We start from the raw sequence: 6,000 nt of genomic DNA, 5'->3' as shown, positions 1-6,000 counted from the left end.
AAATAATAGCATAAATAAAATATTTCCTAATAGTCAATATTTTTCTAACTATACTTGCTTGGAAATTGATGTGCAAAGTTTTATGATGCCCAGCAGAGTTTTTCTGATGGATAAAACCCAAGATATGTCACATGCTATGTTCAGATAAGTACTTACAAATAATTTTAGCAGTTTGACAAAAAACAAAATTTAATTGTGCAAATAAGTAAATCCAATCTATTTTGAGAGTTTTGAAAAAACAATATTCAGTTGAAATTCACTCTGGAAATTGACTTCAATAAGATAATGGAACCATTTCAAAGAATCTAAAAATTTGGGCACGTCCGGGATTTGAACCCATGACCTCTCGCACCCAAAGTGAGAATGATAGAGTCATCAAGTAAGCATGTTTTATTTGATTTCTTAACTGTTTTTATGTGAAAATTGTATTATTTTAAAGCAGTCACTAATGTATACAAGGTGGAAATATTAGCATAAATAAAATATTTCCTAATAGTCAATATTTTTCTAAGTATACTTGCTTGGAAATTGCTGTGCAAAGTTTTATGATGCCCAGCAGAGTATTTCTGATGGATAAAACCCAAGACATGTCACATGCTATGTGCAGGTAAGTAATTACAAATAATTTTAGCAGTTTGACAAAAAACAAAATTCAATTGTGCAAATAAGTAAATCCAATCTATTTTGAGAGTTTTGAAAAAACAATATTCAGTTGAAATTCACTCTGGAAATTGACTTCAATAAGATAATGGAACTATGTAAAAGAACCTGAAAATTTGGGTTCGTCCATGATTTGAACCTGGGACCTCTCACACCCTAAGCGAGAATCTTAACCCTAGACCAACAAGCCACATACCTGAACATTTTTCTATTGATTTTTCAATTGATTTAATGAAAATAGCTTTTTGTTTTTAAAAACACCATATACATTTATGTAAAAATGAATTTGTAGAATAAATAAAATATTTCCTTATGGTCCAGTAGATAGTTTTCTAAGTATGCATATAGGAAAAGTGCAGGGACAAGATTTGTGAGTGCCTCCAGAGTTTGGACTTCTCTCATCGATGAAGCTAAAGACTTGTCATATGCAATGTACAAATCATGCTTCCAGACACAGAAGAAAGGCAAAAGAAAACCTTTCAATTTCATTTTTGAACTTTTTGTGTTTCAAAATGAGACTATTCTTTTAAAACATTCAAAGCTATCTAGACAGTAGGGAACCTGCAGTTTTCCTAATATACCACAATACAGTTGAAATTTGAATAAGTATGCTCTTATTTTTAGAACAACTAAAATGTACCGTAAGATTCTATTGATAGTTTTCTTTGTGTGCTTATTTGGAAAGTGCAGTGACAAGATTTAAAAATGGCTACAGAGTTTGGACTTGTCTGATCGATAAAACCCAAGACTTGTCAAAAGCTATGTGTAAATCATGCATAACTAGAAGAAAGGCAATTGAAAAATGATGAAGGCAAGATTCATAAGTATGTACAAATTCTATTGGGAGTATGGCAAAAACAAAACTCAGTTGATGCTATTAACTTAGCCAATTGAGAAAATCAGATATATATAAACCATGAGAAGCACCGTAAAAAAGAAATAGAGGGCTCGTCCTGGATTTGAACCCGGGACCTCTCGCACCCAAAGCGAGAATCATACCCCTAGACTAACGAGCCAACTGAAACAAGCCTGTTTTATTTGATTTCTTAACTATTTTATGTGAAAATGGTGTTCTTTTAAAGCAATCACTAATGTATACAAGGAGGAAAAATTTGCATAAATAAAATATTTCCTAATAGTCAATATTTTTCTAAGTATACTTGCTTGGAAATTGCTGTGCAAAGTTTTATGATGCCCAGCAGAGTTTTTCTGATGGATAAAACCCAAGACATGTCACATGCTATGTTCAGATAAGTACTTACAAATAATTATAGCAGTTTGACAAAAAACAAAATTCAATTGTGCAAATAAGTAAATCCAATCTATTTTGAGAGTTTTGAAAAAACAATATTCAGTTGAAATTCACTCTGGAAATTGACTTCAATAAGATAATGGAACCATGTCAAAGAATATAAAAATTAGGGCTCGTCCGGGATTTGAACCCATGACCTCTCGCACCCAAAGTGAGAATGATAGAGTCATCAAGTAAGCATGTTTTATTTGATTTCTTAACTGTTTTTATGTGAAAATTGTGTTCTTTTAAAGCAGTCACTAATGTATACAAGGTGGAAATATTAGCATAAATAAAATATTTCCTAATAGTCAATATTTTTCTAAGTATACTTGCTTGGAAATTGCTGTGCAAAGTTTTATGATGCCCAGCAGAGTTTTTCTGATGGATAAAACCCAACACATGTCACATGCTATGTGCAGGAAAGTAATTACAAATAATTTTAGCAGTTTGACAAAAAACAAAATTCAATTGTGCAAATAAGTAAATCCAATCTATTTTGAGAGTTTTGAAAAAACAATATTCAGTTGAAATTCACTCTGGAAATTGACTTCAATAAGATAATGGAACCATGTCAAAGAATCTAAAAATTTGGGCTCGTCCGGGATTTGAACCCGTGACCTCTCGCACCCAAAGTGGGAATGATAGAGTCATCAAGTAAGCATGTTTTATTTGATTTCTTAACTGTTTTTATGTGAAAATTGTATTATTTTAAAGCAGTCACTAATGTATACAAGGTGGAAATATTAGCATAAATAAAATATTTCCTAATAGTCAATATTTTTCTAAGTATACTTGCTTGGAAATTGCTGTGCAAAGTTTTATGATGCCCAGCAGAGTTTTTCTGATGGATAAAACCCAAGACATGTCACATGCTATGTGCAGGTAAGTAATTACAAATAATTTTAGCCGTTTGACAAAAAACAAAATTCAATTGTGCAAATAAGTAAATCCAATCTATTTTGTGAGTTTTAAAAAATAATATTCAATTGAAGATTTTACTCAGGAAATTGACTTCAATAAGATAATGAAACTAAGTCAAAGAATCTGAAAATTTGGGCTCGTCCATGATTTGAACCTGGGACCTCTCACACCCTAAGCGAGAATCTTAACCCTAGACCAACAAGCCACCTACCTGAACATTTTTCTATTGATTTTTCAATTGATTTAAAGAAAATAGCTTTTTGTTTTTAAAAACACCATATACATTTATGTAAAAATGAATTTGTAGAATAAATAAAATTTTTCCTTATGGTCCAGTAGATAGTTTTCTAAGTATGCATATAGGAAAAGTGCAGGGACAAGATTTGTGAGTGCCTACAGAGTTTGGACTTCTCTCATGGACGAAGCTAAAGACTTGTCATATGCAATGTACAAATCATGCTTCCAGACAAAGAAGAAAGGCAAAAGAAAACCTTGCAATTTCATTTTTGAACTTTTTGTGTTTCAAAATGAGACTATTCTTTTAAAACATTCAAAGCTATCTAGACAGTAGGGAACCTGCAGTTTTCCTAATATACCACAATACAGTTGAAATTTGAATAAGTATGCTCTTATTTTTAGAACAACTAAAATGTTTCCGTAATATTCTATTGGTAGTTTTCTTTGTGTGCTTATTTGGAAAGTGCAGTGACAAGATTTAAAAATGGCTACAGAGTTTGGACTTGTCTGATCGATAAAACCCAAGACTTGTCAAAAGCTATGTGTAAATCATGCATAACTAGAAGAAAGGCAATTGAAAAATGATGAAGGCAAGATTCATAAGTATGTACAAATTCTATTGGGAGTATGGCAAAAACAAAACTCAGTTGATGCTATTAACTTAGCCAATTGAGAAAATCAGATATATATAAACCATGAGAAGCACCGTAAAAAAGAAATAGAGGGGTAGTCCGGGATTTGAACCTGGGACCTCTCGCACCCAAAGCGAGAATCATACCCCTAGACTAACAAGCCAACTGAAACAAGTCTGTTTTATTTGATTTCTTAACTATTTTATGTGAAAATGGTGTTCTTTTAAAGCAGTCACTAATGTATACAGGGAGGAAAAATTAGCATAAATAAAATATTTCCTAATAGTCAATATTTTTCTAAGTATACTTGCTTGGAAATTGCTGTGCAAAGTTTTATGATGCCCAGCAGAGTTTTTCTGATGGATAAAACCCAAGACATGTCACATGCTATGTTCAGATAAGTACTTACAAATAATTTTAGCAGTTTGACAAAAAACAAAATTCAATTGTGCAAATAAGTAAATCCAATCTATTTTGAGAGTTTTGAAAAAGCAATATTCAGTTGAAATTCACTCTGGAAATTGACTTCAATCAGATAATGGAACCATGTCAAAGAATCTAAAAATTTGGGCTCGTCCGGGATTTGAACCCGTGACCTCTCGCACCCAAAGTGAGAATGATAGAGTCATCAAATAAGCATGTTTTATTTGATTTCTTAACTGTTTTTATGTGAAAATTGTGTTATTTTAAAGCAGTCACTAATGTATACAAGGTGGAAATAATAGCATAAATAAAATATTTCCTAATAGTCAATATTTTTCTAAGTATACTTGCTTGGAAATTGCTGTGCAAAGTTTTATGATGCCCAGCAGAGTTTTTCTGATGGATGAAACCCAAGACATGTCACATGCTATGTTCAGATAAGTACTTACAAATAATTTTAGCAGTTTGACAAAAAACAAAATTTAATTGTGCAAATAAGTAAATCCAATCTATTTTGAGAGTTTTGAAAAAACAATATTCAGTTGAAATTCACTCTGGAAATTGACTTCAATAAGATAATGGAACCATGTCAAAGAATCTAAAAATTTGGGCACGTCCGGGATTTGAACCCGTGACCTCTCGCACCCAATGTGAGAATGATAGAGTCATCAAGTAAGCATGTTTTATTTGATTTCTTAACTGTTTTTATGTGAAAATTGTATTATTTTAAAGCAGTCACTAATGTATACAAGGTGGAAATATTAGCATAAATAAAATATTTCCTAATAGTCAATATTTTTCTAAGTATACTTGCTTGGAAATTGCTGTGCAAAGTTTTATGATGCCCAGCAGAGTTTTTCTGATGGATAAAACCCAAGACATGTCACATGCTATGTGCAGGTAAGTAATTACAAATAATTTTAGCAGTTTGACAAAAAACAAAATTCAATTGTGCAAATAAGTAAATCCAATCTATTTTGAGAGTTTTGAAAAAACAATATTCAGTTGAAATTCACTCTGGAAATTGACTTCAATAAGATAATGGAACCATGTCAAAGAATCTAAAAATTTGGGCTCGTCCGGGATTTGAACCCGTGACCTCTCGCACCCAAAGTGAGAATGATAGAGTCATCAAGTAAGCATGTTTTATTTGATTTCTTAACTGTTTTTATGTGAAAATTGTATTATTTTAAAGCAGTGACTAATGTATACAAGGTGGAAATATTAGCATAAATAAAATATTTCCTAATAGTCAATATTTTTCTAAGTATACTTGCTTGGAAATTGCTGTGCAAAGTTTTATGATGCCCAGCAGAGTTTTTCTGATGGATAAAACCCAAGACATGTCACGTGCTATGTGCAGGTAAGTAATTACAAATAATTTTAGCAGTTTGACAAAAAACAAAATACAATTGTGCAAATAAGTAAATCCAATCTATTTTGAGAGTTTTGAAAAAACAATATTCAGTTGAAATTCACTCTGGAAATTGACTTCAATAAGATAATGGAACCATGTCAAAGAATCTAAAAATTTGGGCTCTTCCGGGATTTGAACCCGTGACCTCTCGCACCCAAAGTGGGAATGATAGAGTCATCAAGTAAGCATGTTTTATTTGATTTCTTAACTGTTTTTATGTGAAAATTGTATTATTTTAAAGCAGTCACTAATGTATACAAGGTGGAAATATTAGCATAAATAAAATATTTCCTAATAGTCAATATTTTTCTAAGTATACTTGCTTGGAAATTGCTGTGCAAAGTTTTATGATGCCCAGCAGAGTTTTTCTGATGGATAAAACCCAAGACATGTCACATGCTATGTGCAGGTAAGTA

At 31.7% G+C, this 6,000-nt stretch overlaps 1 non-coding gene across 1 annotated transcript; it reads right to left on the bottom strand.

Moving 5' to 3' along the window:
• Positions 1–1,604: 1,604 nt before the first annotated feature.
• Positions 1,605–1,676, bottom strand: TRNAP-UGG (transfer RNA proline (anticodon UGG)). The gene has a single exon. It is a non-coding gene; the product is annotated as a tRNA-Pro (tRNA).
• Between the last annotated feature and the right edge of the window lie 4,324 nt (positions 1,677–6,000).

This window comes from Taudactylus pleione, unplaced genomic scaffold (genome assembly GCF_031769625.1).
Source record: "Taudactylus pleione unplaced genomic scaffold, aTauple2 ptg000317l, whole genome shotgun sequence".
Lineage (NCBI taxonomy): Eukaryota > Metazoa > Chordata > Amphibia > Anura > Myobatrachidae > Taudactylus > Taudactylus pleione.
The sequence above is the reverse complement of the archived record's forward strand: the minus strand, read 5'-3'. Positions and strand labels throughout refer to the sequence as shown.